The sequence below is a fragment of the Oreochromis aureus genome, linkage group 3 (genome assembly GCF_013358895.1).
Source record: "Oreochromis aureus strain Israel breed Guangdong linkage group 3, ZZ_aureus, whole genome shotgun sequence".
Lineage (NCBI taxonomy): Eukaryota > Metazoa > Chordata > Actinopteri > Cichliformes > Cichlidae > Oreochromis > Oreochromis aureus.
In genome coordinates this window covers 121,945,693-121,967,708 of record NC_052944.1, presented here as the reverse complement: position 1 = coordinate 121,967,708, position 22,016 = coordinate 121,945,693, and the positions used below count along the sequence as shown (strand labels likewise).

General features: G+C 41.8%; 1 pseudogene; it reads right to left on the bottom strand.

Annotated features, from left to right (window-relative positions):
• LOC120435212 overlaps positions 1-22,016 on the bottom strand; it is a 91,279-nt pseudogene that overhangs the window by 41,097 nt on the left and 28,166 nt on the right.

The following is a 22,016-nucleotide window of genomic DNA, read 5'->3' as shown; positions in this document are numbered from 1 at the left end:
ATAAAGACCTTTTTTAAAAATCTTTTGGTATAGACCAATGAGATAATCTTATAATCTATGTTCAAAAGTGTGATAGGTCTCCAATTTTCTATAACAAGAAGATCTTTATCAGGTTTAGGAATTAAAGTTATAATACCCTGTTTAATGCTTGTGGACATTTCTTTTCTATCAAGGCATTCCTTAAATAATTTTAATAAAGGATCAACATGATATCCCAGAAATGTAAATAAAATTCCACTGATAAACCATCATTGCCTTGAGATTTGCCCTTTTTCATTGATCGAATTGCCTCTGAAATTTCTGATTTTGTTATGGGACGTTCACAATTAGTTTTAAAGTTTTCTGAGATAGTTGGTGCAAAATTTTTAACTGACTTGATAAATCTATCACAATCATTGATTTTACAATTTGATTTGTATATATCATTGTAGAATGAACCAACATGTTTTGAGATCTCTAAATGATTAGTGATACTATAATACAAAATGCATCATCATTCAATAAATTATTATTTAGCTTCCAAAAACCCTTGGTTTACTTTGACTTTGTTTATTGCCAAATAAGTGAATTGTGATCAATTTGTGATCAGTTAATGGAGCAAAATCATGATAAGATTCTGAAACAAAATGTAAACACGAAGAAGATATTAACCACAAGTCAATTCTGGATTGTAGAGATCTATTTGCATTGCTCCAGGTAAACTCTTTTGTATCAGAGTTTAAGAATCCACATACATCTATAACTGCAAGTTGTTCACAAACAAAACACAGTGCTTTTAAATTTTGAGTGTTGAGATGTTCTTATTGGTGCTCTATCTATAAGATCATATGGAGCATCATTATAATCTCCTCCAAGAATCATTTGGGCTCCCCTGTGTTTTGATTTAAGAAAATCAAGTTCCTCAGATAATTCTATGCACATAGATTTGGCCTGAGTTGTGTTGTTATGACTATATAAATTACAGACTATAAAGAAGGTGTTGTCCAATTTGAAAACCAGAACAATCCATCTACCTTCATCTGAAGACAATGACTTAATAATGTTACCTTTAAAGTTGTTAAGGAGAATGGGTACGCCTGCCGAATGTTGAGAGGCATGGCCAAAATAACACTGATCACCCCACTGTGCTTTCCAGAATTTTACATCATTAGCACTCGAATGAGTTTTTTGTAGAAAAATCAAATCAGCATTTTTCCATCTACAGAAAATGAAAATGTACTTTCTTTTGGTCCTGTCATGAATAATTTGAACATTAAGGGATGGTATTTTTAAGGAGCTGAAATGTAAGTCTGTCATAAGGGAAAAAGGGAATGAATAAAGTGAACTGGATGTCTGTTAAATTAACTAGAAACTTATAAGGTGCTAAGTATAAACACCTAAAGAAGATACTCTCAAAAGGGAACACTAAGTATTGAGTACCTAAGTAAAAATCTTCAGACTCTGTTTGTTTTTCTTTTCCCCGATGAAGTTGGCCCTGGAGGAACGCTGTTTCGCCTCACTGTGTACAAACTGTATATGGCTGAAGTGACAATAAAGCCAACTTGACTTGAAGTTACCCAAATGCTTAAGCAAATTAACATTTATACTCCAATAAAAGTAGAATGTTTAACTACTCACATTGTAGAGCATAAACAAGTCCAAACATTACCATAATAATGTTTGCCAAATATTGGTACGACTAACTTGGAGGTATGAAAAGTTTTATAGAAAATATAAAGGGGTTATTATTCGTTGTAAACATATATTACCTAATGAACCTGAGATATTTCAAGCAAAAACCAGAAAAAAGAAAACAATGTACAAGTGCCTCGAAATTATTAAATATTGAACAATAACACTGAGAGCCTGAGGTAGTTGAAATACCTGTTAATGTTAGGTAATTTACAGAGTGAACTTAAGGTATTTCAGTCATCTTGCTGATCTTTCAGTAATCTCTTATTTATGCAGTGTCTCTTACACCATCAATGATAGCCACAGGACAAACCCATTTGGTCTTCTTTCCCTCGTCATGGGCTTGTTTGACAATTGGCCACAGTTTATTTTTGCACTGTCTCTCCATGTAGGTGAGATCATCTGCCAATTTGAGATTCTTCTTCTTCATCACATCAGAGTTGAGGGAAGCTCTCCACACTTTGTGTCGGAAGGTGCGCATGGTGAACTGTATAATGATGGGGCCAGAGCTGTTTTCATCTCTTGTTCGACCAACTCTGTGAACAGTATCTATCATGAACTCGAATTTGTTTTTTTCTTCTGGGATGATCAGGGCGATTATATCCATCACCTCTTTTCTTATATCTTCGTTACTATGCTCTGGGAGATTCAGTAATGCAGCAATATCTAATAACATCGCCAGCAATATCTCTCCGTCTCCTCTTGTTTCTCCTGAAGTGCAGCAATGCGAACTTTCAGCTTCTTCACAGTTACCTCTGTCTCTTTACTCTGTATTTCAAGACCTTTCACATGATCCCGCATTGCAATAATCTCCGCCATGTTTCTGTTCACCATTTGTTCGAATTTGGATAATCTGTCATTCAGCCCATTAATAGCTTTTAAGATGTCGGCATTGGATACAGCTTCCTCTCTCACCTCATGAGCTTCAATGCAGCTCTTCTTTGGGTTGGGGCTATTAAGAGGGGTTGGAGGAAGAGGTTTGCATAGGCCTGGAAAGGTTTTATCTGGCTCCAAATCCATTATCAGTCCTTCCTTTCTTCTTGCCTCGTTTTTGGCCATTTTGCAAGCTTATCCCGTGGCTGTTAGCTAAATGTTTCTGTACAAGCTAACACTTCACTGTATCGGAATTCGATGGGGTAAAAATGAAAGTTCGGCCTGATTTTAGGATATAAAGATGTCCTGTACGTACGCAAAACACAAGTGCAATGAGTCACTTCTAGTCTGTTTAGATCATTTAAAACATTAGGTACTCATCAGAAATTCAGGAGCTTACAGAGAAGCGTCCACACAGGTCGCCATCTTGGCTCCACCTTCACAAATCAGCATCAATGAAGAGTTCAAGGAGATGTTAGTGACATCAGAGCTGTATGTATTGATCTGATCAATATGGAAGTTCATGTGATTGTGATCTTTGATGGGATCAAAGAAAAGCAGCTGCTTTATAGAAAGAGAGAAACATGAGAGATGCTGAATGTCTTTAATATTTGATACACTGAGTTCTATTGGATGTCCACTTATGATGGAAACATCCCATTAAGAAAGAGAAATCAAACATTTGGATTAATTTTAATGAGCTCAGACTTGTTGAAAATGCAGAGGAGCTGGTTGTAAATTGAGCTTCAGAGAAACACAACATACTGATATTCACTATGAAGCTTTTAAGTGGAAAAAGACAGAAAAACAACATGTGGATCCTGGAATAATGGGAGCTTCCATCTTTAAAGGACTGAAGAGGAAAACATTTACAAGGAATCATTTAGAAGAGTTTCAAACATCAACTGATTGAATCCATGAATGTGAAAACGTGTTTGTGAGTGAAAGAGACAGACATGTACAGACTGAACTATCTGTTCAACAGTCAGAGTGTTTCTCTAACAGGAGACGCTCTTTACACTCAGCACAGGGACACTGAGGAACCAGAAGAGAATGTAAACCCAGGATAAAGAGTTTCAGTGAATGTGGTGTTGAAGGTGTGGAGGTGGATCAGAGTGTCAGAGGAGACTCTGTAGAAGGACAGAGTGCCAGCAGGACAGTCCACATACACTGCTGCTCTGTTAGAGGAGGAGGAGGAGGAGGAGGAGATGGATGTTTTTCTGTTATTGTGCCAGACAAACTGAGGACCATTACGAGAGCAGTTCAGACTCCAGGACTGATCATTGTTTCCAAACAGACAGTTATAACTGTCTCCTTTCCTTCTGATTCTTCTGTAACTCACAGATATATAAACATTTCCTCTCCACTCAACCTCCCAGTAACAGCGACCAGTCAGACCATTTCTACATAGCAGCTGTTGAACATCAAATCTCCCTGGATGATCAGGATATGACTGAACCTCCTCCACATGTGTCACCTTCCTGTTGTTGTCAGACAGTTGGAGCTTTGTGTTCACTGTGTTTGTGTCGATTGTGAGTTGACAGGAATCTGATGGAGAGAACAAACACAATCCAGCTGCAGTTATTGATCCATCATCTGTTCATTGATTGACACTTTGATGATGACTCCTGACATGATGAAGATGGTTGAATGTGTGCTGCTTTGTTTTCATGAATCCCATTAAAAACACACTTACACTTCCTCAGACCTGGTCTCAACCATCGGACTCCAGCAGGCTCCACCCTGAAAGGAGGAGGGGTCAGAGCAGCACAGTCAGCATGCACACATAGACATTACATGGCTCTCATACACACTGTTACACACTGATAAAGGAACAGTCCAACATTTTCACAGATACACTTCAATCCATACGTGGATCAAACTGCTGATGATTTGGACTGATCCTGGATCTGTCAGTACACCACCGTATTGAATGAAATATGACTGATTCAAACTGTCACCTTAATTATCTTTATATTCCTCTTCTGTTTAGCTGGAAAGGAAACCTCCCTGCCTTTGCTGTCAGCTGTTTTCCCCCCTTGGTATCTTTACTGTTAATGACCTCTGACCTCTGTGTCAGTGCAGCATTGTTTTAATGTGTTTTAATTAGGGATGCAACGATACCAATTTTTTCAAACCGATCCGATACCGATACTTGGATCTGAGTACTTGCCGATACCGAGTACAAAAACCGATACTTCTACCACACACAAGTTAAACTTAACCAGTAGTAAAGAAACGACCCCAGACAACTCTTTAACCCAAACAAAACGCTTACTGAACGTAAGGGCAGAGACAGATACTGTACAACACATCCCTTTTTTAAACTCAAATGATATTCCAATTCCTTAACCAAATGAAATACACTGTATAAATGACATAATTCCCTTTCAAATTATATTAAACAACCCAACTTATGTTATCACCTTTTGGTAAGTGACTCACTAATATACACTCCAAAACACGTTATATAAATCCACTAAACACACAATATTCACACATGGGCCCCACACACACTCACACTTGTTGCAGGCCTGTTTGCTGCTCACGCCGGACGATGGAGAAAAATCCTCTTCTCCCCAGTAAGAGCACAAAAGTCTGACTTACAGTTCCGTTGCTCGGTAGGTCGCCGTTCACCAGTCCCACACTAAATCCACTCCCTGCGGACCCGATGCTGTCTCTGCTACAGCGCGTTAGCCCGTCACTGTCCAGCTCTCCGACAGTCCATAGCGGCTGCCTCCTTGGCGAAGCCAAGCAGTCCGGGCTAGCCTTTAGCCTCGGCGGTCGTAGCTGGAAACACAGCACGGTGGTGCCACCATTGAAACAAAAAGTCACTTCACCCACACTCTGTTGTGAAGCTCCCACACGCTCAGCTTTCTAGTCACACACTCTTTTGTGCTGGTTAACCTCAGTAAAACTAGCCGAGTCTCTCACTTTGGTTCAGCTAACCTCGTGCATCTCCCCATGCAAGGTCCCGTTTTATGCTACCTTCACAGGCCTCCAGAAAATGAGAACTTTGAAAAATATTTTAACTCCCTTCAGAGTTACATACCATAAAATAATACTTTTATGATTAACATAACAGTTTGATTGCTCTAATTACCTGTATTTACCTTGCGACATATTACAGGGCAAATTATATTCAGGGTAGAGTTACATCACATAACATCAACTGTGAACACCTTATGTTACCGTGGCGTTTAAGTCCATGGGAATTGTGAGTATCCACTCCCAAATTCCCATCCGGGCTACATTAGTATCGGTTCATGGTATCGGTTAACCTTTACGAGTACGAGTACGCACACATTTTACAGTATCGGCCCCGATACCCGATACCAGTATCGGTATCGGTGCATCCCTAGTTTTAATGCCACCTGAAACCTGTTCATGTTCTGATTTGAAAGCCGATTTCTCCACATGCACACAGAGAAATGTCTGCCTCTGTCACACAAACAGTGGACCATATATTTGTTTTTGAATATTTCACGTCCTGCCACATCCTACTGTAGAAGAGCACCTGTCGGCTTGAAAATTTGCGACCACATCTCTTGTTTGCAGGTAGCTCCCAGTGTATATTCTGTCTTCTTTTTCTGTGCTTGCTTTGGAGTTCTGTGTTATAGACTTTGTGTTTCCTCATTTTTCACTTTTGCATTTGGACAAATGCTCTTTTTTGTCAATTTCGTCCTGCTTCTGTGTCTTTCACCTGAGTCCCCTCTAAATTCATTTAGTTATTAAATTGTTTTCAGTTCCATTATTTTATAGTGCGTGTTGGCTTTTCAAAGCACATTGTGGTCTTTCTTTATGAAGAGCACTGAAATACATAAATGCATTTGTGCAGGGCTGCTTTCCTTTTAATGTACAGAAAAACATCTCCCTGTAGTTCTCAGCCTACACACATCAACAACAACAACAGGACCTAGTTCATTCTGTTTTAAGCCCGAGAGGCATGATTGGGGATAAGTCTGGTGTATCTGCCTTACCCACAACTGTGCCTCAGACCGTGCCCTGCTAAAGCTCTGCAGTCAAAAACAGGCTCACTGCAGCCACTAAGGCCATGTCCACACTAATACGTTTTCGTTTGAAAATGCATACTTTTTCCATCCACACATAATAAAAATTAATGTCAATTTGTGCATGCTCCAGATAGCTTTTCTTCAATTTTTTTAATTCTAACTCACTTTTGGAACTTTGTATTTTTTTTGTAACTTGCAGAAACAACTCCACCTCATTGTTAGTCCATTTAACTCCTCAACATTTTTTAAAAGACCCGGCAGGCAAATAAACGGCAGACAGAAATGATGCAGGTCGAATTGTCTTATGTTTCATGCATGCAGGACATAAGCGTTTTCAGTCGTTTCAGTGTGAATGAACAACTCTTTGAAAACGATTGTAAATGATAGCCATTTTCAAATTTATCCGCCTTAGTGTAGACGTAGCCTAAGAGTGAATAGCATTAAACTCTCATTAAATTATATCTTTTTTCATCTCTGTTCACAACCTTCTAGATTTATTTATTTTTATAAGACTAAGACTTAACTTTGGTTTCCCATGGCCATGCTGGGCTCAGGTGGAGACTCTGCCGACAATCTGCCCCGGCGATGACTTCTCTCACCAAGCTTGGAGTTTTGTTCGTTTTTTTGATTAAACGATGCTAGCTACCGTTCACGGTTTTTCTGCAGGCTTTATTAAATGGGAATTTCCACAACAACATCGGTTCAACAACAGGATGGTCTGTGTTGTCGCTGAACAACGGTTCCGTGGATGGGCTAATGAATCAACACCCCCGAGTCATTCTAACTACCAGAAACCTCGAAGCACAGGCCGAGGGGGCGGTGTTGCAGCAATTTTTCACACCAGCCTATTAATTAACGAAAGACCAAGACAGACGTTTAATTCATTTGAAAGCCTGATGCTTAACCTTGTCCAACCCAGCTGTAAAACTCAGAAACCAGTCTTACTTGTTATCATCTATCGTCCACCTGGGCCTTACACAGACTTTCTCTCTGATTTCTCAGACTTTTTATCTGATTTAGTGCTCAGCTCAGATAAAATAATTATTGTGGGTGATTTTAACATCCATGTAGATGCTAAAAATGACAGTGTCAACATGGCATTTAATCTGTTATTAGACTCAATTGGCTTCTCTCAAAATGTAAAAGAACCCACCCACCACTTTAATCACACTCTAGATCTTGTTTTAACATATGGCATAGAAACTGAACATTTAACAGTGTTTCCTGAAAACCCTCTGCTGTCTGATCATTTCCTGATAACATTTACATTTACAATAATTGATTACACAGCAGCGGAGAGTAGACTTTATCAAAGTAGATGTCTTTCTGAAAGTGCTGTAACTAAGTGTAAGAATATAATCCACCCACTGTTATCATCTTCAATGCCCTGTACCAACACAGAGCAGAGCAGCTATCTGAACGCTACTCCAACAGAGGTTGATTATCTTGTTAATAATTTTACCTCCTCACTACGTACGACTCTGGATACTGTAGCTCCTGTGAAAACTAAGGCCTCAAATCCGAAGTCCCTGACTCCGTGGTATAATTCTCAAACATGAGCCTAAAGCAGATAACTCCTAAGCTGGAGAGGAAATGGCGTGTCACAAATTTAGAGGATCATCATTTAGCCTGGAGAAATAGTTTGCTGCTTTATAAGAAAGCCCTCCATAAAGCCAGAACATCTTACTATTCGTCACTGATTGAAGAAAATAAGAACAACCCCAGGTTTCTCTTCAGCACTGTAGCCAGGCTGACAAAAAGTCAGAGCACTACTGAGCCAACCATCCCTTTAACGTTAACTAGTAATGACTTCATGAACTTCTTCACAAATAACATTTTTATCATTAGAGAACAAATTGCCAATAATCATCCCACAGATGTAATATTATCTACGGCTACTTTTAGTACCATTGATGTTAAGTTAGCTGTTTCTCCAAATGATCTTTCTGAGTTAACTTCAATAATATATTCCTCCAAACCATCAACGTGTCTTTTCGACCCCATTCCTACAAAACTGCTCACAGAAGTCCTGCCATTAATTAATTCTTCAATCTTAAATATGATCAACCTATCTCTAACACCACAGGCCTTCAAGCTGGCTGTAGTTAAACCTTTACTCAAAAAGCATCTCTAGACCCAACTGTCTTAGCTAATTATAGGCCAATCTCCAACCTTCCTTTCATATCAAAAATCCTTGAAAGAGTAGTTGTCAAACAGCTAACAGATCATCTGCAGAGGAATGGCTTATTTGAAGAGTTTCAGTCAGGTTTCAGAGCTCATCACAGCACAGAAACAGCTTTAGTGAAGGTTACAAATGATCTTCTTATGGCCTCTGACAGTGGACTCATCTCTGTGCTTGTCCTGCTAGACCTCAGTGCTGCGTTCGATACTGTTGACCATAATATCCTATTAGAGCGATTAGAACATGCTGTAGGTATTACAGGTACTGCACTGCAGTGGTTTGTATCATATCTATCTAATAGACTCCAATTTGTTCATGTAAATGAAGAGTCCTCTTCACACACTGAGGTCAATTATGGTGTTCCACAGGGTTCAGTGCTAGGACCAATTCTGTTTACATTATACATGCTTCCCCTAGGCAGTATCATCAGAAGGCATAGTATACATTTTCACTGCTATGCAGATGACACGCAGCTCTATCTGTCCATGAAGCCAGATAACACACACCAATTAGTTAAACTGCAGGAATGTCTTAAAGACATAAAGACCTGGATGGCCGCTAACTTTCTGCTTCTTAATTCAGATCAAACTGAGGTTATTGTACTCGGCCCTGAAAATCTTAGAAATATGGTATCTAAGCAGATCCTTACTCTGGATGGCATCACCTTGGCCTCCAGTAATGCTGTGAGGAACCTTGGAGTCATTTTTGACCAGGACATGTCCTTCAATGCACATATTAAACAAATATGTAAGACTGCTTTCTTCCATTTGCGCAACATCTCTAAAATTAGAAATATCCTGTCTCAGAGTCAAAAACTAATTTTCTTTTATTTTTCATTTATTACTTCCAGGCTGGACTACTGTAATTCATTGTTATGAGGATGTCCTAAAAACTCCCCAAAAAGTCTTAAGTTAATCCAAAATGCTGCAGCAAGAGTCCTGACAGGGACTAGAAAGAGAGAGCATATTTCTCCTGTATTACCTTCCCTTCATTGGCTTCCTGTTAAATCCAGAATTGAATTCAAAATCCTGCTCCTCACTTACAAGGTCTTAAATAATCAGGCCCCATCTTATCTTAATGACCTCCTAGACACTATCTCTACTTTTAAGATTAGGCTTCAAACTTTCCTTTTTGCTAAAGCATATAGTTAGGGCTTGACCAGGTGACCCTGAATCCTCCCTTAGTTATGCTGCAATAGACGTAGGCTGCCGGAGGGATTCCCATGATGCATTGAGATTTTCCTTTCCACTCACCTTTCTCATTCCGTATGTTCTAATAGACCTCTCTGCATTGAATTATACCTGTTATTAATCTCTTTCTCTCTTCCACAGCATGTCTTTATCCTGTTTTCCTTCTCTCACCCCAACTGGTCGCAGCAGATGGCCCCGCCCCTCCCTGAGGCTGGTTCTGCCAGAGGTTTCTTCCTGTTAAAAGGGAGTTTTTCCTTCCCACTGTCGCCAAAATGCTTGCTCATAGGGGGTCACATGATAGTATGTATGTCAGTCCTTCCTCCCTCCAATGCTGCTGTAAACCAGCCATCTCATGTAACCAGAGGGGTAGCATAGGCGGTGCTGATGAAACCCTCACAAATGCAACAGACCCAGAAACCATATATGTTCACTGCTGTAGTAGCCTCCCTGATGAGAAGACTGTTACTATGGGTTCACTAAGAGTTGGCAGGGCTAGTGAGTAGGGATGGGTATTGATAAGATTTTCACGATTCCGATTCCATTTTCGATTCTGTTTAACGATTCGATTCTTTATCGATTCTCTTATCGATTCTTTTGAAAAAGGAGAACACTCGGGTCGATTAGCTTAGAACTTTGTTTTTATCTTCTCTTTGAACAAGATAGAAATTTAGGAGTAACATGGCCTTACAAACCCAACAGTGCGATCTCAAGAGAACCAGCCTTCAATGGGGTGTCACAGGGTCCCCAGGAAAAAAATGTAAATGTAAAATAATAAAATAAATATTCTTCTGTACTATAACATAAATTATTCTGTAGCAATTACACAAGAATATCCAGTAATGGCCCTGCCTGCAATTAAACACCTTCACTTACCGAAAATCGGGGGCATCTGCTGTGACAAATGGGTGCAAGGCTTTGACCACAAACTTAGTGACTGCTCGGTGACATTCATCTATCCTGGCCTGAAAGGAGACGCTACCTGTAGACTGCAGCGACAACTGCCAGCAGCTGAGCCAGCCAGACTCTGTCTGTCTCTCTCATCATGGTCACCTAAATGCACAGTAATGGCAGGTTTTGTAATAAGGCAGATCGCGCTAACATAATATGCACTTTTAGTTGATTATTTACCTGCCGCATTAACGGGAGAGGATGTGCAAACGTTACCGCTGCTGCTGAGTTCAGATTCACGAGTCCGGAGCGGAATTAAAAACACGACATTCATTTAAGGTTGTCGCGTGTTTTGTGAGCAAATGCTTTTGCATGTTCGTAGTGTTTCCTCCCTTAAATGAAATATCTACTTTGCAAGTATTGCAAGTTCCCTGTTGTCATCCGTTCTCGTAAAGTATAAACAAACTTTTGAGCGTTTGAGCCGCCATGTTTCCTGCCAGGTAAATGACGCTCCGCAACGTGGTGACGTCATTCGGGGCGACTGGAATCGATAAGGGAATCGTTTGCAAAAATGGCAAACGATTCCAAGGAATTGAAACAGTGGGAACCGGTTCTCAACAAGAACCGGTTTTCGATACCCATCCCTACTAGTGAGTTGCTTTACACTCCGGTATCAGTCAGTGACTAGTGTTCCCTAACAGGTATGTTTGATTCAGAGAGTATGTCATGCACACTAAGTGAAGAGTTTGATAGCAAGCTATGAACTGCTGGTGTTGCTCTTAATCTGCAGCATGTCCCTGAAAATGTGGTGCTTGTTGGTTGTGGAGGCCTCACACAACCCAAATGCATCTATGATTTGGATATTGAAGTATTTGGGTTAGGTTTCTTGTGCCAACATTTGTGGTTTCTGGGCAAAAAGATTAACTCATTGTGGGGAGCAATGTGATTCCACCCATCATTCAGAAGATGAAGGCTGATACGAAGTACTGGGAGATGTAGCCTACCTACTGTCTCTAGGATCAATGTCAGTTTCACCGAATTGTAACTTAAGTAGCTGTTTGCTTCAATACAGTGAAACGTTTTTGCATCGTTTACCTATCTGCTATCCCTCCTGCTTAACTATGTCATTGACAGCTAGCTGCTGATGGTTAGTTCAGAGCACAGGCAGTAAGGTTCAGTGTATTTCGGTGAGTTGAGGATTAAGAGAAACATCTGGTTATCTGTTTTTTAGCCTGTCTGCAAAAAAATCTGAAATACTGAATGTAAAATAATTGCAATGTAAGAAAAAATAACTATTTGCCCTATTTGTTGACGTTTGCCACCATAAATCACTGCAAACTTTGATGTTAACACTGTGCTGTATATGTGGGGAAGGGGCATACTGATGATGCAGTTTGGTGGAGGGGAGTTGGCAGTGTGCTGTGTGCATGCGAAGTGGGCTAGGAACATGCATTTTCCAAAACCATGGGAGTATAGCACCTCCCTCAAATGATTTAAAAATTAACTAAGCTTTTTTTTTCAGGTTCAAGAGGTTTGCAGAACAGGTAATTAAAGAGGGACACAAGGAAGCAAAGATGAGGAGAGCGACAGAGGGGGAGCAGTTCAGAGATAGAGAGGGGGGGGGGTGCGGAGGTGCAGAGGAGAGTAAAGGTCATGACAGAGGCGTTGCAGCAATTAAAAAAGGAGAGACAGAAGAAGGCCACAGAGGAGGAGTGGTACTTGGGAAGAGAAAGGAGGTGATAGTGGGTCAGATGACCAAAGAGAACAAAGAGAGAAAGCACAGAGAAAGGCTGCACTGGAGGCATGTACGTCCAGGTAAAAGACATAAAAACAACACAAATAATTGTGCATGCAAACACACACTGTCAGAGCACTGAACTGATTTGTATTTGGTTCATGTGGGTCATATGGTGAGGGCAACAGTCAAACAAATGAGCAGATGAGAATGCAAGGATATATTAATAGATTATTGCAATTCAAATTCAGTCAAACACAGATGACAGGGACAGAGAAGGATTTAATGTTTCAGACATCATCACCAGCACAAAGCCTTCACAACCTGATCCTAAGTTTATAGTAGCACAGAAGTGAGCTTCACGTTCTCAGGACATGCAAAAAGTCAGTTACATATCCATACCATGAACATCTGTGCTCAAAATGGGAACACTGTAGCTTCACAGCTTTCTTCAGCTGTTGCCAGACAACAAGAGCAAGTAAGGTTTAGCTCTATGAGGTCATGTAGGTATAGTTTATTGGTGTCAATACAGTGATGTAAGCGATTGAATATATACATAAATAAGCAGAGTCCCCATGTGGTATTTTTTTTTTACCATCTGCTAATAATTACTTAGGGATTAATAAAGTATTCTGGTTTTGATTCTGAATATAGCAGTTGAGAGCTGACAAGCAAAAATGCAGATGGTCCTCGTTTAAAACAAATCTATTTATTTATTTAGTCAGAGATCTTGACCCCCCCCCCTCCAGTGTTCAGCACAAAGTTACACCCATGGAGAAAGATTAAAGGTGTGAAAACAGCTGTGTACTGCCTCTTGTTCCTGCAGGAAGTATTTTAAACCCAGGGCCATGCTGGGTTCAGAATGACAACCATCTGCCTCGGCGATGGCTTCTCTCACCAAGCTTGGGGTTTTGTTCTTTTTTTGATTAAAGGATGTTAGCTACCGCTCACTGTTTGTCTGCAGGCTTTGTTAAATGGAAACTTCCACAACATCTGGCAAGGTTCACATTTTGTTAACTTGTTGCTTTTCTGAAGAAGTGGTGCAGACTAATGAAGCAGTCTAGTGACAAAAATAGTTGTTTGAAATGAAAGTTGTTGTTTTTTAAAAAATAAAAATTACTAAAGGATTCATTGTGATTGAGTTTATTATCTAAATAAGTTGCATCTAGTCTTCTCATCTAGTCTAGTCAGTCATTGTTTTGTTTAAATGGGGCATGAAAATATTTCTACTTGCCATGTGGTAAGTGCTGTAAAAAGTTTGGGAACCATTGTTTTATTCTATGGTAAATATGTCCTCCTCTTTATACAATGATTAATCTAATTTGCACTGTGACATATATAATTAGATATATACTCTCTATATACACTACAACCTGGTTTGCCTCTTATCTGTTATTTTTATTTAATTTAATAACTGTACAATATTCTGTATATAGTAACCATTGTGCTTAATGTAAATATGTAAGAAAAATTGTGTATGTTTCTGTTCTGTGTCCTGTGTACTGTTTGTTGTATATGTGTCTTTTGGCTGCTGTTTTAACCAAATTTCCCCTTGTGGGACAAATAAAGGGTTATTCTATTCTATTCTATATACAAATTGTTCTTGGAGATGTTCTCCCTGGAGACCTCAAATATTAACTTGCCTTTTTGATAATTTTATGTCATATCTACATGAAACAACAGGAATTGAGTGAAGGACACAGGAAATGTTTCCAGCTCTTCCTCCTCTATCAGATCTTCTCTCCATACCTGAGAGTGTCCAGTCTCCAGCCTGGATCCTTCAGTCCAGCCAACAGCAGCTTCATTCCTGAGTCTCCTAGATGATTGTAGCTCAGGTCCAGCTCTCTCAGATGGGAGGGGTTGGAGCTCAGAGCTGAGGCCAGAGAAGTACAGCCTTCCTCTGTGATCAGACAGCCTGACAGACTGCAGACACACAAAACAACAATCCATCTGTCAACGAGGATTTTTGGTTTGTCAGATACAATAACATATATCTATTTCAATCCATTTTCCTCTGCTTATCCAATTCGGGGCCACAGAGCATGTGCTGTAGCACCCTCTGGACAGGGTACACAAAGACAGAGACCAACAACCATTCACACTCACATTGTTTATTTAGTAACACCAGGTAGCCTAACCTCACTATATGTATAAAATTTTACTGATTTGAATATAGTTGAACTAACTGCATGTCTTTGGACTTAATGCTTTATCACACGCACAGAAGGGCCATTGTGAGTTCTTGGGAGACATTGAACAGATGTTGAGACTCCTTTTCTCTTTTCTCGGGAGGTTGGAAGAAGGGAGGTGACAGCTAAGTGAAAAACATAAGAGTAATACTCTCTCTAAAGGGAAGGATTCAAGGATGGAACTGAAGGTATAGGCTCATGTGATGGGGCATCATGCAAGAGCTGTGGAATATTTTTGACCACCCCTCTATTTATAGAAGTGCTGTGCTTTTTATCTTCAGAGACCACTTTTGGGTTTGAACAGAGTGCTCTCTCCACGCTGCAGCTTGTGATTAAAAAAAATCAAGAAATGTCCATTGAGTGTTTTCAGTTTATTTAAAAACTTTCATAACACCCAGGAACCTTTTTGCGTTATGATTAGCAGCAGTTCTAATCATTGTACCGCTGTGCTGCCCTCGAGACTGTAACTTTCACAATGAGGTCTTATACTAACTGACTACATGCAGTTCTGTCTTTGTAAAAGAGACTCAGCAAAACAATATAACAATGACTAATATGACTTTACAGGTGGATACATTTTATGAAATGAATAAATGAACGTTCCAGCTGGGCGTTAATCAGTGGCGTTAGTAATGACTAAATCTATATCACACTTAAAGGATGTAAATAAAATAATCTGTAAAAATGTGTCACTTCCATATATTCAATAATGCACAAAGTAATTTTCTTTTAACAACAGTAATCCCCTCAAAGGTAAAGTTTCACTATAAAATTTAGCTCTTTATGCACAGATATGATTCATATTTTAAATTGTCATCAGTGGAAAAGTCTGAGTCTTGACCTGAGAGTTTCCACTTTGCACTGTGCATTCTTCAGTCCAACAGACAGAAGTTTAACTCCTGAATTCTTCAGGTCAGAGTTACTCAAGTCCAGGTATCTCAGAGTAGGCGACTGGGAGCTGAGAACTAAGGACAGAGCTTCACAGCTTCTCTCTGAGAGGAAAAAGCCACTCAGTCTGAAAAATAAAACAGACAACAACAAAATCACTGAAATCAAATGTCTCGGTGCATGGTCAATCATCCAGGTCAGAAATCCCCCCCCCCCCCCCCTCCAAAAAAAAAAAATCATTTTGTTTATCTGGACATGTTTTCTGAGGTAGAACAAGTCCAGGTGAACAGAATCTATTTTTATGAGTGAAATTAAAGTGTATTGATGGTGTACTGAGGATTTACTAGATCTGGTAACATTTAATCAAGTGGAAAGGCACTCAATCTGAAAACAGAAAAACATATAAAATCTGTGTTCAAAACGCTTTTAATCTTCAGCCTCAATAGTAACCCCCCAAACAAAAAACAAAAAATTTCGAGTTTGATTTGAGTTTGAAAAAAAAAAAAAACAATCCACAGATGTCCACTAACCACAAATGCAGAACGGTCTAACTAAATAACTTTTAGCTGCTTTTTTCCCTAAACAGTCAGTCAGATGACCGAGAGAAATGCAATCCACATGGGTCATTGTTAAGGCTGAAGGAGATGTCCTCCACAGTCACATCTTATACTTGTATTTCCTACACTTACACCCTATTTTCTTTTTAAATCCAGAAATAAGATTGTCAAAACTTTGCTTTACATCAGAATTATCTGCCGTCAGCTCCTCTGAATCTGCTGTATTACCCTGAACTTCCTGCAAAAACGCGTCAGGTGTTCCTTGCTTTGACCCCACAACAAATGCTATAACGTTTTCTAGGTGAGTATTTCCCTTTTCCTCCTGCTCAACTCTTTCCAACAACTCCCCATACCCATCTTTCTTCAGATTATCAACAAAGTTTTCAAATATAGTGAGCAGAGGAAAGGCATACTCAATCACGCTCTCGTTAAGCTTCGGAAACCCGTAGAAAAACCCGCCACTGTGCAGATCAAACACTCGTCCATCAGCATCGAAAACCGGGGAGCAGGAAGAGCCGTGGTACATTAAAGTGTTATAGGTGACGTAGATATTTTAGTATGGGTCATTTGTGATTTCCTGATGAATGAATGAATGAATGAATGCTTTATTGGCCATATGCAGGTTGCCCCACAGAGGAATAGGACCCCCCGACTTACACACACAACATAGACAACACATGGGAGTACAGGTCGTGAGAATGACGTCGGCAAGGATTCGGAGCTCCTGACATGAAGAGATCGATGTCTGAGCGGAGAACATGTGGGTGGTGTCTCTTTTTAAGCCCGACCCGTGATCAGCTGATCACTGCCTGACAGGACACCCCCCCCCCCAAACCGGCAGCCGACGGTCCAGGATGGTTGCGACGGTAATCCGAGATGAGGAGGGGTCCAAGACGAAGCAGGGCGGCACCCAGGAGCGCTCCTCAGGACCGCAACCAGCCCAGTCCACCAAATACTGGACCCCCGACCCGGCGACGGGAGTCCAAGATCCGCCGGACAGTGTAGACAGGATCCCCATCAATGAACCTGGGCGGGCGGGGCTGGGAGGGGGCGCCAGTGAGGAAGTAACGCTCCGCTTGAGCTGCGAGACGTGGAAAACAGGGTGGACCTTCATGGCGGACGGAAGCCGGAGACGGTAAGTTACGGGGTTGAGCCAGGCAGTGATCTCATATGGGCCAATGAACCTGGGAGTGAGCTTCCTGGATTCAGTACGGAGCCTCAGTTGCCTCGTGAAGAGCCAGACGCGATCCCCGGCTGAAAAGGATGACCCGGACGGTGGCGGCGGCGATGCTGCTTGGTGTACCGGCGTTAGATCGGGAAATGGCAGCCAGCGCCTTGATCCAGGCCTGACGACAGCGGCGGACCATCCGTTCAGCCGCAGGTACTTCAACCTCCACCTCCTGATGGTTAAAGATAGGAGGATGGAAACCATGACAGACTTCAAAGGGCGAGAGGCCGGTGGCAGAAGAGACGTGAAGATTATGAGACAGCTCAGCCCACAGCAGGTAACGAGGCCAGAGCGGCGGTTGGGCGGAGACGAAGCACCTTAAAAAGCGCCCCAGATGTTGATTGGTCCTTTCAACCTGCCCGTTGGTCTGAGGGTGATAGCCGGACGAGAGGCTGGGAGAGGCTCCAATCAGACGGCAAAAGGCTTTCCAAAACCTGGCAGTGAACTGGTGCCCCCTTTCGGAGACTATGTCCTTGGGGAATCCATGAAGCAGGACGACATGGTCCAAGAAGAGCTCGGCCGTCCGTTTAGCAGAAGGAGGCCAGCCAGTGCGACCAGGTGCACCGTCTTTGAGAACCGGTCCACAAAGGTGAGGATGGTGTCGAGACCGTCCACGGACGGGAGGCCAGTGACAAAGTCAAGGCCGACATGGGACCAGGGACGTCTGGGCACAGGCAAGGATTCGGAGCTCCTGACATGAAGAGATCGATGTCTGAGCGGAGAACAGGTGGGTGGTGTCTCTCTTTTAAGCCCGACTCCATGATCACTGCCTGACAACATCTATATATACACTGTCAAAGATACTTGTCTTTGAGTGAAGATTTAAGGTGACAGGAAGTATAAATAACTGCAACTTGAATCTTTACTGAAGCTCAGTATTTTACACAGACTTCAAGTTCACTGCTGTAATGACTAATGATTAATATAATAACTTAAATATTGGCCATATTATATTTACATTACCAAAGTGAGAGTGATTTTAGGGTCATGAAAAATATTTCCTAATCTTAAAATGACTGTTCAGTACAGAAATGAAGCCCAACAATCATGTCTTACAGTCCTGTGGTCTCAGCCTCAGATCTTCCATGCAGGCGATATGGTCTCTCAATCACACCATCACATAGTACTGACCCACACATGTGGTTCTTACACACACTGGACAGTCTGGACTTTGTCTATGCTAATTTGATTAGATGCGTGGTCATCTAATCACTCCATCACTAAATCACTTTAAGCATATTTGCACTGCACAAGACACCTACAATGTGGTTTGCACAACACTGGACGTTATACTTCTTCATTTCCTTTTAATACTTGTACAGCTGCTGCTATTGTATATAAATATTTATATTTCTTCATACATTCTTATATATTTCTATACTGTGTATTGTGTACTTTGTTGTACAGTTATTTTATTTTCAACTTTATTCTTATTCTTATCTTATTCTTTCCCAGTTAAATTTATCCTTCATTCTAATTTGTGTTGTACAGTTATTTCATTTTTAACATTAAAATTTATATTTTATTTTATTTATTTTATTTTATTCCTTCCTAGTTAAATTTACCCTTTTTAATTTTCATATTTATTTCCTGTCTTATTCATAGCCCTTTTTTTTTTTTTTTAGGTCACGAGCAGTTGTGTAAGCATTTCACTGCATATCGTACTGTGTATGACTGTGTATGTGACAAATAAAATTTGAATTTGGATTTGAATTTGAGATATTATCAAATCACACAAAGTTCATGTAGAAAGAAAGAAACAAAATAATCATGGTTGCTAGGCAACCTGGGCAGCACAACAGAGGCTAGACCATCCCATTTCACAAGCCTACAAGCTTCACACTTCCGGTCTTAGCGGTCAATGAGTACAGAGCCCTTGAGGACCTTTAAGGCTGCAGACCCCGGGTGGGATACAGCCATAGTGTTTGTCCTCCAGTGTTCAGTGTCACGTCTTTAACGTCAGTTCTCCCTCGTGCTGTGTCTCTCCTGATGTATTTTGGTTCTAGCTTTCCAGTTTAGGTTTTCTGTTTGGTTTTCCTTGGTCAACAATAAAGCTGCTTTCAAGTTCACGTTTTACCTCAATGAGTCCAGCGCTTGGGTCCTCTACTTCTGCCTGCACACAGCACATCATGGCAGAACGATGCAACCACAAAACGGACCCAGCGGACTCACATTTAGGCTGGGAGGAGGAGTTGCTGGAGCAGCTGTTGGATTATTGCTGGGACGCAATTGACGCTGTGGAAACTCCCAAGAGACTGTTTCCCCACCACTAGCCCCATTTTCACTTCAGCTATCACTTCAGCCACTCAACAAATCTGCTATTCAGCCTCCTATCTTGCCATTAGCTCAGTCTGCTAATCAGTGTTCTGCTCAACCTTTAGTTCGGCCACTTGTGGAATCCATAGCTCACCTTCCTGTTCAATCCATTGTTCATTTGCCTGTTCAGTTCCGAGCTCAGTCTCCTGCGCCGTTACTAGTTTAGTCTGATGCAGCTCAGCAGCCACTAGCTCAGTTTCCAGTGGCACCTGCTCAGCAGCCAGTAACCCAGTCAGCCGCCTGGCCTGTAGCCCAGTCGCTAACTCCACCAAGATTTTCACCTCAACTTCAGTCGCCCTCTGTTCAGCCTTCCATGTCGTCACTAGTTCAGTCTCCAGAGTCACCCGTTCAGTCGCCACTAGTTCAGTCTTTAGCGCCCCCGCTACCCGTAGCTCAGTCTCCTGCTCAGCTCCCTTTAGCTCAGCCATTAGCTCTGTCTTTAGCAGCTCCGTTTGCGCCTTAACCATTAGCTCCTGTCGCACTCATTTCAGCCTCCTGTAGCAGTTCAGCCTCCTAGTCAGCTTTATATTCACCCACCTGGTCAGCTACACATTCAGCCAGGGGTCTCAACACCCTCTGGCTTGCATCTGCTCCTGCTGGGGGCTCGAGTGAGCAAATCCAGCACTCTGCAGGTCCCGCATCGCCATCTGCTTCATCCGCTGGGGGTTCTGGAGAGCCCTACCAGTACTTGTCTGTCTCCGCTGCAGGGTCCAACGGGCCGCTTCAGCTGCTTCAGTGGCTGGGCATCATCGCCATCGTGGCCGGCCTCCCTACCTCCTTCGCCTGTGTCGCCGTCGCTGCCTTCCGTGCGGCTGGCCTCCCTACTTCCTTTGCCTGTGTCGCCATCGTTGCCTTCCGCGTGGCCGGCCTCCGGATCAGCTCTGTCGTTGCTGCCACTACCACTTTTCATGTGGTCGGCCCCCTGACTTAATCTGTGGACTTTTGTACCATCGCCTGCCGGGCCGACCCCTTGAACTGCTCCCTTGTTCCTTGTGAACTTCTTGTTTTGGACTCTTGGTGCTCCTTCCGTTGAGTTTTGTTTCAGTTCTATACAGGTCCTTCTCAAAAAATTTGCATATTGTGATAAAGTTCATTATTTCCTGTAATGTACTGATAAACATTAGACTTTCATATATTTTACATTCATTACACACAACTGAAGTAGTTCAAGCCTTTCATTGTTTTAATATTAATGATTTTGGCATACAGCTCATGAAAACCCAAAATTCCCATCTCAAAAAATTAGCATATTTCATCCGACCAATAAAAGAAAAGTGTTTTTCATACAAAAAAAGTCAACCTTCAAATAATTATGTTCAGTTATGCACTCAATACTTGGTTGGGAATCCTTTTGCAGAAATGACTGCTTCAATGCGGCGTGGCATGGAGGCAATCAGCCTGTGGCACTGCTGAGGTGTTATGGTGGCCCAGGATGCTTCGATAGCGGCCTTAAGCTCACCCAGAGTGTTGGTCTTGCGTCTCTCAACTTTCTCTTCACAATATCCCACAGATTCTCTATGGGGCTCAGGTCAGGAGAGTTGGCAGGCCAATTGAGCACAGTAACACCATGGTCAGTAAAGCATTTATCAGTGGTTTTGGCACTGTGAGCAGGTGCCAGGTCGTGCTGAAAAATGAAATCTTCATCTCCATAAAGCTTTTCAGCAGATGGAAGCATGAAGTGCTCCAAAATCTCTCCTGATAGCTAGCTGCATTGATCCTGCCCTTGATAAAACACAGTGGACCAACACCAGCAGCTGACATGGCACCCCAGACCATCACTGACTGTGGGTACTTGACACTGGACTTCAGGCATTTTGGCATTTCCCTCTCCCCAGTCTTCCTCCAGACTCTGGCACCTTGATTTCCGAATGACATGCAAAAGTTGCTTTCATCCGAAAAAAGTACTTTGGACCACTGAGCAACAGTCCAGTGCTGCTTCTCTGTAGCCCAGGTCAGGCGCTTCTTCCGCTGTTTCTGGTTCAAAAGTGGCTTGACCTGGGGAATGCGGCACCTTTAGCCCATTTCCTGCACACGCCTGTACATGGTGGCTCTGGATGTTTCTACTCCAGACTCAGTCCACTTCTTCCGCAGGTCCCCCAAGGTCTGGAATCGGTTCTTCTCCACAATCTTCCTCAGGGTCCGGTCACCTCTTCTCGTTGTGCAGCGTTTTCTGACACACTTTTTCCTTCCCACAGACTTCCCACTGAGGTGCCTTGATACAGCACTCTGGGAACAGCCTATTCGTTCAGAAATTTCTTTCTGTGTCTTACCCTCTTGCTTGAGGGT